General features: G+C 51.3%; 1 protein-coding gene across 27 annotated transcripts in view; it reads right to left on the reverse strand.

The window, feature by feature from the left end:
- Hdac4 (histone deacetylase 4) overlaps nt 1-11,793 on the reverse strand; it is a 246,647-nt gene extending 234,854 nt beyond the window's left edge. For 17 of the 27 annotated variants that reach the window (XM_087566924.1, XM_087566911.1, XM_087566926.1 and 14 more), the window contains 1 exon segment: nt 11,493-11,793. The gene's annotated coding sequence lies outside the window, so the exon portion shown is untranslated. 27 annotated transcript variants of the gene reach the window in all.
- Between the last annotated feature and the right edge of the window lie 798 nt (nt 11,794-12,591).

Consider the following 12,591-nt stretch of genomic DNA (forward strand, 5'->3'; position numbering starts at 1 on the left):
CTCCTGCCCTATCTCTTCAGTGCAAAAGAGCTAAAACCAAAGCTCATGACCCTTATCCTCCCAATGCCTGGCCCACCCCAGGCCATTTGATGAAATGACACTTAGGACTTCTGTCCTAAAAAGGGCCACTCAATACTCTTAGCCTCTAAAGATTAAGGCCCAGCATTTCCACATAGAGCAGGAACTGGGTAAGAACCATACTCTCTAAGCAAGGATCTTATCATCCTAACCCTGAAGACCATCACATGCACAGAGCCTCCCAAACTCCACAGGTCCTCAGTGAGTGTCAGTGAGCAGAGTGAGCACTGGCTTCTCACCAGGAACCAATGAAAAGCATCTGAATTCATGCTGGATACGGGCTCCAGTGTGCAAGCGTGAACATGTGAATGATGTGTATGCATAAGTATGTGTGTGTGTGTATATTGTGTATGTGTGTTGTGTATGTACATGTGTATGTGCACACAAGTACATGTGAGCATGTAAAGGAAGAAGACTATGTGCACATGTCTATGTGCTGTGTGCACATACATGCATGGGGCAGGAACTGCATTCTCAGAACCAAAGCAGAGTTGAAGAAAGGGAAAGGGAAGGACGGCTAACAAACAGCATAAACAAGGTTACCCACCAAGGCAATTGCCAAGCCCACAATATCAACCAGTGGCCGAGCATCCCCCAGCCTGCTCCACAAGGCCACTTCCTGCGATCCATGAAACGTTTTCTCAGTGCGCTTTGCTATAAGCCACCAACGCAACCACTAAGAATCCTCCACCTTGCCTCCTATGTCAGGAAGCTGTGAGGGGTGTGCAGGTGTCTCTCTGGTCAGAATACTCTCCACATGAAGCATAGTATACCAAAGTTAAAACAGCTGCTGCCTCCCTCCACACACACTGTGGCTACCTGTGCCCTGCAGCCAGGGATGTGACACTTGATCCTCACGCAACTCAGCATGTCAAGGTTCCACCACTCTGGCTATGCAGAAAAGAAAACAGAGAGGCCAGGCAAACAGCAAGAGAACAGCTCACACACAACCGCACCAGATGCACACCTGGTCTATTTTTCAAAGTCTAAGCCCCTCACCATACTTTAGCTACCCAGGTCAGACTCTGAATTAGCCCTTCCAACTGAGGCACGACTCTACTGTGCACACCAGTTAATATGAAGGCAGGAAAGGCACAGATTCAAAGTAGCTGCACCTTGAACCCATGGCCCTCAGCACGGAACACGCCTTGCCAGGAGCATCAGCTTCTTCAGTGTAGGCTAGACAAGGAGCAGTGATGGCAGTACCAGGTCTGCCGGACTGAAGGAGCATAGCAAGACATAGCTGGCCCCACGTATGTGGGCCTCAGAAGGCAGTGAGGCTAATTTCCTCACCAGAGCAAGGTTGGGGACTGGGCTACCAACCTCTGCATTCTGCCCAATATCAAATATCTTCAGAGACAGAAATTTTCTTACCCAAGCTGTAAATGAACAGATTGGGGCCAGGAGGCTAGACAGCTGAAGCTGTGGCCTGCCACAAGCTGGAGGACCACAAAGCCCAAACCCTGAAGACTCTCAGTCTGAATCCAAAGTACATTCCTTCCCAAAATTCCCTGGTGCACAGCAAGGGATATGGATCACTGCCTAAGTCTGGGCTGCATTTGTACATGTCTTCTCAGGAGACACTTGGCACCTGCCCACCTCTACCTGTAAAGCATCTTCAGGCAACTGACAGTCATAAGGAGCAGGACCAGCCAGAGGGAAGCTGGCCAGTAAGTCTAGCCATCCTACCCTCTGGGCCTCTGCACAGCTCATCTACTGGGACACCAGTCTGCCCTCAGTCTTTCTGTTTACTCAGAACCCCAAGCCTGAACATCCACCCCACTGGGCTACAACCTATACTCCACAGCATAACCCTTTCTACCCTTGTGGCCTACGTGTGGAGGTGCTGAGTCCCTCTCTGAGGACATCTGTATTTCCCCAGCAGAGGTGGAATGAAGCAGGATCCTGTCTCTGCAGGAGGCTAAGGCAGCTACGCATGCACGCGCGCGCGCACACACACACACACACACACACACACACACACACACACACCCCTCTAGAGAGTACCACCCAGGCCCTCCAACTGACCTTGCTGCACACTACCCCTCCTAAGCATATCATTTTTCTCTCATGGAGATCACATGAGAGGTCTGCAAAGTGTTCAGCACAGCCTGGGCTATAAGCTCCAAGCTCACTCGAGGACTGCTTCATGATGGCAGCAACCTAGCAACTGCCACCCTCCTCAGCATCCTTTTCCTTTCCCTCCCTCCAGAGAGCAGCCATTTCCATAGGAGGCAGATGTTCTAGCCAGTTTCCGGAAGAGGCAAGCCCATTACCAGCACGTAGGCTGAGCCACGCTGTGCAGTCTGTCTTCTTGTGGCAGTGCCTGACTCAGAAATGTTTTAAGACCAAAGCCAGACCAAGCTGCATGAACTCAAGACTCTGCTGAGGCAAAGATGGTCCCTCCTCAAGGGTATGCAGTAAAGGAGTCCTGGGACACTTAGCAGGGCCCTGTCACTCATGAAGCTGACTCTCCTAAGACCAGGTGCAAGGTGGGGGGTGCATCCTTAATACACTGTAGAGGAGCCAGCTCTCGCCCTGCTGGAACACTTCCTCCATCTGTACTTTGGAAAGTGGGCCAGTCAATTTCCCAGAGTGCACGATGTCCTTTGTATTGCTGAAGAGAGACCTTACCTGATAAAGCTAACACCAGAAAGAGCTCCTCCTTAACACTGAGAGCCACCATATGCTGCCCCTTCAGGCATCTCAGAGGGACATCGCCCCTACTTCATGCTCACCATTCCTCAAGGAGCTGCCTGGCACTTCCGGAGTATATGCTGCTACCCACGGCAATCCCATGGCGTGTGCACATAAGCTGCACTTCTCCTTCAGTTCTTCTTGCCTCCATAGCGTCTCTGTCCCTCCATGTGTCACCAGAAACTGTTACATGCCTACAGCACCGATATCCTGAGCATACTGTTATGAAGCTGCCCTCCAGTCACTGTTACCTTGGCCAGGATGACAATGATTCCTGCTCCTATCAAGGGGGACAGTGAAGAGAAGGAAGGAAAGCACCCATGCGAGGGATCAGGAAAACCCTTGGCAACTGGATGTGTGGCACAGGACCACAAAGAGCTCTTTTCCAGAATACCAGGTAGTCCGCTGACAGAGACCTATCATAAAAAGGCCATCAGATCACTTCCACAGCCCTTCCTGGAGACAGGGCAGCACTACTGGCCCAGGTACAAAAAGTTGTGCAGGCTCTCTGACAAGACGCCTACATAGGCCAGGCCGTGTCTGCAAGTAGGGACTGTCAGAGTAGTGCCCTGAGGGGCTCACGGCATTCCAACTGTCCTAAGCTCTCAAGTCCACAAGCTAAGTAGCAGTCCCTGCAAGAACAAAGACAGATAAGTTCTTGTTCCCAAATGACACCAAGGTCCTGCAAGAAGGCTTCCCAACCAGATGCAGATGCAAAGACACCCACGCTAGCCCTGGGCCTCAGAGAGTCCTGCAGTTGCATCAAAGGCCTAGTCACCAACAACACCTCTGCAGATGGCAGGCTCTGCCCTTTACTCTATTCCTACCAGAGGCCTGACAGCAGAGAGAATGGTGAGCATTCCTAGAATCTCCTATGCAAGATTCTATGGAAATTCCCCCTCCATCCTACAGATGGCATGAGATGAACCAAGACCACGGAACGCCAGCCAAGCAAGGAAGTCATAAAGTCAAACAGGGAGTTCAGCTCAGATTTAACTCAACACTCATGATCTGTCTCCAACTCCAGAGCTCTGGAAAATCAGCTTCAGAACCACTATCCCACACCACAGACAGACGCCACAGACAGACGGTACCTAAATCAGCAGAGCCAGGCATACATTTCCACACCCATAAGGAGCAGAAGACCAAGCGTCTCAGACAAGTAAAGTCCCACTGTCAGCCTCTTTGCTTTCCTAACTATATTCTCGCTTAGATTCTGAAAATCTGTCACCAAAGTGATGATCATATTCTATCCTGCTGGAGGAAATGCTCTTCTCTGAGAAGGACTACTGACTAACTAAATCCCAACACTGTCTCCACAAGGCCCAGCACTGTGGCTTGCTCCATGCCAGCTGCCGGAAAGAACAGCCAGCCCTGCTTCCTCGGGACTTCAATGGGTACCAAAGTACAAACCTTTCAGGTCAGCTGCCACTTCAGTTGACAACTGCAGGAGATACTGGGACTGTGCAAAATGTATAGAGCAATAAATATAAAAGGCAGCAACCTGCTCTGGAAAAGGAACTAACTCACCAGAAAAGTTGAGAGCTCGGCAGCCCTGGATGTGTCCCTCCAGCTCAGAGAGGCAAACAAAGAATAACACAGGAGGTGCACAAAAGTGACCCAAACAAAGGGGACAGAGACCACCAATGCCAGTCCTACCCAGTACAAACCTCACAGAAATGCCATAGCAAAAAGAGCCTCATCCATGGTGGCATTTACCAACTACTTCCTTAGCTCGTTAATTCTAAAGGTAACTCAGACCTAACCTTCTAGCTGTAACCCTACCTAAGATGCCACAGCCCAAACCTGAAGTAGTAAATCACAGGGGTCTGGCAGAGTTCAGAGGTGAGCAAACGTTAAAGGGTGCTCCATACGTAGTTCAGAAGAGCAGGGACTGTGTGTTTGCCACACTCCACTGACCTGCCCACGACCACACTACTGCAATAACATGGGCTTACAGCAATGGCAAATAGTACTGGGATCTGCTGCAGACAGTGATATCAAGGTGAGAGGCTTTCCTCCACTGGCTCCCAGCAAGCATCTCCCCTGAATAAGCTTCTTCTCTAAGAGGTGTTAGGTAGGGCACAGAGAAAGCTCTCAGCAGCACAACTTCAAAGAGGGAGTGAGCCCCCTCCTCTCAGCCTGCAGCTCCAGGCTCAGAGTGGAGTGACCAAGCTTGACACAAGGGGCCCCCATGATGATGCTTTAAACCTAGCCCTAGCACACTCTGGGGAGTGCCCAGCCATACCATGGGACACCCAGGAGCCTCTAAGATATGCCTCAACATGGTCAGAGAGATCAGGCACATCACCAACACTGCCAGACATAGGCGTAAGAGACAGAACTGAGAGAACGCAGCCACATTAGACACCAGACAACTGCACTGCAAGGCACAGCAGTCCTTCCCAAGGACAAGGCCCTGCAGCCAACACCAGAACACTCAGCTCTTCTCTGCTCGCACACTCCAGCTAAGCAGTCCTTGGAACTGGGCCCTCATCCCACCAGGACTTCCTACCCTGGTGGAGTCCCACTGCTGTGACTCTGACTCAAAAGACCACACCTGTTCACTAACAAACACGTGCCCCCCCACCCCCCATCCCCTCACTCCCCTCAACCTGCTTGGGTCCTTTACCTCCCCAACCACAGGGAACCCTCTCACCCTTCCTGCTTCATGCTTCAAACAACACTGGTTCTTGGAATGGCAACCTCATACACCTGTTGTATGTCTGTTGTTCCTTCTAAGTCCCTATCTGCATCTGTGTTTCTTTCTGGTGGCCAGTGGTAAGAAGGAGGCTTGGGATCTTCAGACCTTGTGCCAACCACAAAGCAGGTGTTCAACGGAGTCCCACGTCCTGAGCCTAATCTGAAACCATAGCCTGGGCTTATGTGCAGGATGAATACTTAGAAAAGACCCAACAGATCCATTAGTAATATTCACGACCTTCTTCAGCACCAGAGACCAGGGGTAAGAGAAGCAGAAAAACTTCTGTTTAAAAAAAATTACTCTAGCAAAAAAGCAGTCTATAAAAGCAATGAAGAAGTCTCCAGTCCCTCACCACTGGGACAGCACTCCCACTTGGAATGCTGCTTCAGGCTTTCAGGCCATGGATGATTTATTGTCTCAAGCTTAAACATCAATCCAACAAAAGCTCTTGACTCGCACAGCTGGAATACTTCATAGACAACAGTAAACTAACAAAGCCCAACATGCAGCTTTAAACAGAGCAGACTTAGAATGTTTATGTATGCGACCATATTAAGGGATCATGTTAAAATTATGAGGTTAAGTAAGAAATGATTAAGTAATGCTATTAATTCCAAATTAAAACAAACAGGGAAAATGTCTTTAGCAGGAGCAGCTTGCCACCTTGAATACCACAGCCAGCCCCTCCACCCACCCAAGGGACAAGCTGGGAGCATTTGCCCTGGCAATGCACAATAGCCCATTTGCTATTTGGCAGCTGTGTGTAAGCCCTTTCTGCCTCTCACTCCTTGCTACATCACAGAACCCACTTCACTTGTATTTATGGATCTACTTAACAGCGTGTAATCTCCAAAATCAGGAGCAAGAAGTTCCCAGAGGCTTAGAGGGGTGGGGGTGGGGGAGACGACGACACACTCAGGCAATTCCAGAACACAAGCAGACAGCACAGGGGCAGTGATCTGGATGTATGTCCTCACCGGGTCTGATTCCAAGGCCTACACTGCATTGCCCACCCGTAATCAGATACCTGAGCTGCCATGTACCAGGCACAAATCAGACATGAGGCACTCTTGGCCTTTTGACTCCTTGAAGTGTTCATCCAGAAAGAAATGACATTAAACAACTAATGTCACAATAAGCTACTGAAATTGCACATGTGGCAAACGTGAAAAAGGAGTAAGAAGGCCTTTGAGCTAAGCTGAATACAAGACCAAAGGGAGGACAAGAACTGAAGGACTGGAGAAGACAGATGCAACGGGAGCCATATGTGCAAAGGCCCTGGCCAAAGAGGACCAAGAGGAAGCGAGGGCGCAAAGCAGGCCGGAGTGGAAGCTCAGCAATGAGGGAAAGCCCATGAATGAAGGCTGGGAAGCCAGAGGTTAGGACTTACAAGCTTTCTGGGTCTTCTAGAGAAGCCCTAACAGGATTTCCTGCATGGAGCAGTAGGCAGAGACCTGCTTTCATAGAGGTCAACAAGAAACTGCCTGCAGCACGGACTGCACCAGTGTAGAGCAGACCCACAAGGCCAGCCCCACCTTGGAGAGCTTCAGACTGACTCAGAACAACCGTCTAAAATTCTAATGCTAAGTGTTATCATCAGCCTCCCAAGGACCTGCCTCATTCTCCCTTGAAAAACATTAAAGCAATACCAACTGTTTTAATATTAGCATTATATCATTTTAAATTTTTCTATACTGCAAAAATATATAACCAACACCAACATGAATAAACGCGATGACGACAGTCCCTTATGCCTCATTTTCCTGATATCCCAATGGCTATCAATATCACCTTGGAAACTCATTAAAAACCAGAAAGCCCGTCTGCAGACTGCTCTAGGCCAAATGCCTCTGTATACCATGCACAGGGAGATTACCCTCAACCAGAGTACTCACAGAGCTGTGCTTCTGCAAATGGCAGAGCCCATGGCCTGCATGTACTTGGGTGTCCATGTGCTGACCACAGTCATTAGAATACATCCTAAGATTCAGAACTGCCACTTGAATGAATGGCCATTTAAATCTTTGACACTTTCCTGTAGAGAAATTAAATATTTTGTGTGATAATGTGCATTGTTCTCTCTACAGAACAAATGTGTGTATACCTAATGCTTACATTGTGCTTCCTATGGGCCTAGGCCTGTCTAAGCATTTGTTACATATAACTTGTTAAACTCTAGAAGTCATATCCTTATCACAGTTGTGGGTGTTGTTATCAATCTGACTAATACAAAGGGCACAGATGTAATCTCCTGTACACTGGGTTATTAGCTGGGCTCAGTCTTTTCTCTTAGCTGAAGAGATCTCCCTACCTGCATTCCCTACTAATTTGTAACAGGGAAGCTCATCCTTTTATTGTTAGTTTGCAAAAGCTCTTTCTATATACTGGCTATTAATCTCATAGAGACCAAATAGGTTACACATTATTTTCTCTGTTGTCTCTGAATCTTGGTTATAGAGTCTTTCTCCAAAGTTTTTTTTTTCCTTACTATTAAATCTGCCAATATTTTCTCTTAAGGCTCTGTCTTGGGTTTAGGATAAGAACACTTGAGTGCTGCAGTTCTTCAGTCTGTGGTCCGCAAATATATTCCTCCAATAAAAATTCCCCACGTAAGTAAAACTGCCAGCAATACTAAGCAGCTCTGATGAAATAGACGCCGACCATAGGCTGTCTGCTGCCGCCCGCCTGCTCCCAGACAGCCTTGGAACTTCTCAAAAGACCCAAGAAGCAAGGAACAAGATCTAACAACCACTGGCTAACTGGACTGTTCTCATTTCTGTGATGCTAGGGACAGAACCCGGAGCCTTGCAATGTCACACAGCAGACACAGTGGAAGACAGCATAAAGACATTAAAGTTACTTCCGGATGAAGCCCAGAGAGCGGTGACAGCTTGGGAGGGCAGACAACCTAACTCCACACTGGAAAGGTGTTCCAAATTATCTTCTCAAAGTAGCTATGCTCTTCCAAACAACCCGCTGACCCTTCCACACAGGCTCATCCTGGGCCTGAAGCAGAGGTAAAGAAGGGCTCAGCCTTTGGGACTCAAGGCTGCCATTCCTCTCACACATCCCTGCTATCAAGGGTGCGTAGCATCACCCATTTCTTGAAGCTATGGGAAGCAATAGAAGAAAGCTAGATGGAAAATACTCAAAAGAATGGCCCATGGCCCTTAGTGGGCACTCCTTTAAACACCTGCTACTGATCCGTGTGATCTCCCTGATCAGAGAAGACACTCTGCTCTTCCTACTCAGGAGCCTACAGTGTCCTGACCTGGTTCAGTTACTTCTCAGTGGAGGCCGTCTGTGTGGACCCCGTCTGGCCTTCCAGGAGGCATGTCAGAGAGGCAAGGGTGGCAGCAAAGCAAAGAGCAGCTGCAGATGGCAGTCCACATTCCGCCCAAAACAAAGCCCATCCTGCTCACTCACCTGAGCCCAAGAGCAAACAACTGACCTCCTGACAGACCGCTCAGGGAGTTGTGCAGGAATGGACTAGGATCTGTTCAAATGCGACAGCGCTTCTGACTCTGCCCCTCAGTCATTTGAACCTCGAAGGTCAGTGTCACACTTAATGCCCAGAGGTGGATGAACAGCAGGACACAAGATGGTCACTGGAGATCAAAACAAAGCCATTCCCAAAAATCTCCTTGGGACCCCTCCCCAAGGCTGGGTTTCAACCAATGGGACATGAGCTCAACTCTGGATTCACCCTCTGAAGCCTGCTCAGTCACCCCAGGGCCCAGAGACATCAAAAACCCTGGTCCTGGGCCTGAGCCCCACCCCCAATCTCCCTGTGCAGCAGGTGTCTCTCATTTCTGCATCTCCCTGGTTCCCCACGTCAGGTATTAATGTATTACTTATGGTAGCTTCAGAGTTCTGAAAAAACCAGCCGTTTTCAATAGAAAATGGCATGGACGAGGCTCGACAGGAGTGATGAAATTTTCTTCTGCTCTGGCAATTAGGACGGCACAAAGTCTCCTTTCCTTTGGTGCCACCCCCAACATCAAAGGATTGGAATTCAAAGCCATTCATGCTGCATTGAAACCTCACAATGAGGCTGGAAAATGGAAGTCGATTACTGGGCAAAAATATGCAGTAGTTAAAAGGAAAGGGTTATAACGAAATTAAGCTGCAGCAGCCCCACGATGTGTGGAAACTTCCAGCACCAGAGCTCTTCTGGTAAACATCAAGAGGGGCATCATCCTAACACAGCTTCGAAACCAAAGTCAAGCTAGGTGCCAGGAGCCCCGTGAAGAGTGCCATGTTCTCTTGCCACCTCGCACAGCAGCAGCCCCTGACTTCTGAAAAGGTGCCACCTGGGGGCTTTATATGCTGCCCAGCTCCCTGACACTGCTAACCACAGAATGTTCTTGCTAGGGCTGCTTTGGTCACATCTGTCCTTGGTCCCTAGGCTTTCCAGGCCTCTCTGCAGTCCACAGTCATTCTCTCCCCCTCAGGGCTCTCAGATACCCGGTAAGCAGCCGGCAGACCCCTAAAGGGGGCAGTGTTACCTCGGCCTTCTAGCAAACCCAGCCTCTTCTGGGTGATTACTGCTCTTCAGGAAGGCATTTGATCTTTAAAAGAAAAGCCAGAACACAGAAAGCCATAGAAGTCTTACAGTGTGTCGGGTGTGTGTTTTTAAAGCATGAAAATACTTCCCTCCCACACAAACGGGGAGTTCTTCTGGGGAAAGATGCCACAGATCCCGAGGAGTGGCAGATCTGGGAAAGCGAATGGGTCTTAAAAATAGACAATTGAACCTAGACTAGAGCTGCAGAAGCTACCTGGGGAAAAATGAGAATTTTTAACTAAATCTCGCATATTTTTTTGATATCCAAAACTCCATTCTGATGAAACTTCTAACTGGGTGGCATTTTGCATTTCCAATTATAATGGAGTAATTGTGTTGCCATAGAGACTGCAAAATTCTGCAATAACTTTTGCTGCCTTGTAACTGCTATAGTGTATATTTGTGTAGAAGCAGCTGAGTTTTCTTAATTCAACCTCCTTGCCTCTCACAAGCGTTCTACCACCACCACCACCACCACCACCACCACCACCACCACCACCACCACCACCACCACCACCACCACCTTCTTTCTGGATGGATTTTGAAACCACCACACTAGCTTTCATCAAGCCGGTCCTGAAATAATGCACGGAATTATCAGAAGCAATTAAAACTCCTGGCAACCTCGATCATATCACGGAGGAAAAACCGAAACCAGGTCAAGGTGCAAGCCGCCAGCATCCCCCTAGCCCCAAAGTGCGACAGGGCCATGGCTGTTTACACGTTAATACTCCGCAGGCCTTAAATGCTTAGGTGGTTTGTGGGAACAGGCAGAAACGCCTGAGCAGAGAAAAGCAGGGAGGCAAAGTGACTACACAGGCCTTTCCTTCCTCCCCGAGCAGGCAGAGTGGCTCTCGGAAAGCAATTAGGTAGGTCTCTACAGTAATGCAATTAGGATTTAGTTAAGAAAGTCATTAGTTCTAAAATAACTTAAGTTTAATTTCTGCGACGCTTTATTTGAAAATCGTGTCACAGCAGGTCAATTTACAGCATGCAATAACCAAAACACTGCTATCAGCGGCTGCAAGTTATTAACAAATTCTCCGTGTGCATTAAAGGAGAACACGGGTTCCACACCCGGCCTTTCCGACCGACTCCGGCGGTGTGGGCTACAGCCGTGCCTTCGGAACGCTCGCTCAGGGTGGACACCGGGTCGTCTCCCGGGCTAGCGCAGCTTCTCGCCAGCCCAACGACCGTCCGGGCCCAGCCGCGGCCCCCGCCCCGCCGCCCGCCGCCGCCGAGGGGCGTTTTCTGCAAACTCACAGGCTGACAAAGTTACATAAACGCCCCGGCCCCCGCCCCCGCGCGCCCACCTGCCCGCCCGCCGGCGCAGGCCGCTCTCCCGCCTGCCAGCCCGCGGCGCAGGGCCCCGAGGCCTCGGCGGGGCCGGGCGTCCACCTGCCGCCAGCAACCGGGCGGCGCGGACAATGACGGCCGGTGGCTTACCGCGGCGGCGGCGGGCCGCGTCTAGCCCTGCTCGGGCGCTCCGAGCCGCATCTCCTCAGCCTGCGCCGCCGCCGGCGGGCGGGCGGGCTCGGGCGGCGACGGCGACAGCAGTCGCGTTGAGCGGGCCGGGCGTGAGGCGGCGCGGCGACGGCGGCGGCGCGAGCAGGCGCGCGGGCTCGGGCTCGGGCGGCGGCGGGGATGGTGCTCCGCGGCAGCGGCCCCACAACCTCCCCTCCTCATTCACAAAAAATTGACCCACGTTGAACCATGATGCTGCTCCCCCTCGAGCGCAGAGCCGCGCGGGGATAGGCCGCGCCCTACGCCCGTCAGGCGCTCCAACCCCGCCCCTCCCGCCGTCGGCCCACCAGCCATTGGCTGCAACGGCTTTGCGTCACCTCCCCCCGTGGGCCCCGCCCCCTGCCTGGTTTCTAATGAAGAAAGCGTCAATTACGGCTCGGCCCCGCCTCCAAGAATTCAGTTGCTCTTCCATTGGTCCGAGAGTCCTAAGTCCGCCCTACAATAGCCCAACAGCCACCCCCGCTTCGCGGGCGCTGCAAAGGGGCTCCGCCTTCGATCGGCCTCTCTCAAAAGTTACAAACCCCATTGGCTCCCGGCCTTGTCAATACTAGTGAGCGGGGCGTACCGAGGACTCTCCAGGCGCTAGCTCTGAGAGCTTCGCTGTGGAGAAAGAGCAGGGAGCTGGTGCACGTACTGACTGATGCTGTGGACAGACCTCCTCGGCAGCCCGCGGCGCTGCCCGGGTCAATATAGTGTGCCTGAGTTCATGTCTCATGCTCTAAGGGGGCGCGCAAGAGCGCAGACTGTGACGGGGGCCCGGTCAGGCCTGGCTGCAACCTCCATCTTGGGCAAGGCACAGGTCACGTGGGCTGCGTGCGGGGGACGCCGAGCCCAGAGGGAGTGCGCAGGCGCGACGGGCCCCGCCCTGCCCCGGGGCAGGCGCGCCGCTTGGGGGTGCGGCTGTGACTATGGGCCCTTGCGTGGCCGTGGGAACTGGGAATTCAGGGACCGTTGCTGTGGCGGAGGTGTAGGCTTTGGGTCGCCGCCACCGCGTCCCGGTTTGCTGAGACCCACCCCTTCT

Source organism: Rattus norvegicus, chromosome 9, assembly GCF_021556685.1.
Source record: "Rattus norvegicus strain SHRSP/BbbUtx chromosome 9, alternate assembly SHRSP_T2T, whole genome shotgun sequence".
Classification (NCBI taxonomy): Eukaryota; Metazoa; Chordata; class Mammalia; order Rodentia; family Muridae; genus Rattus; species Rattus norvegicus.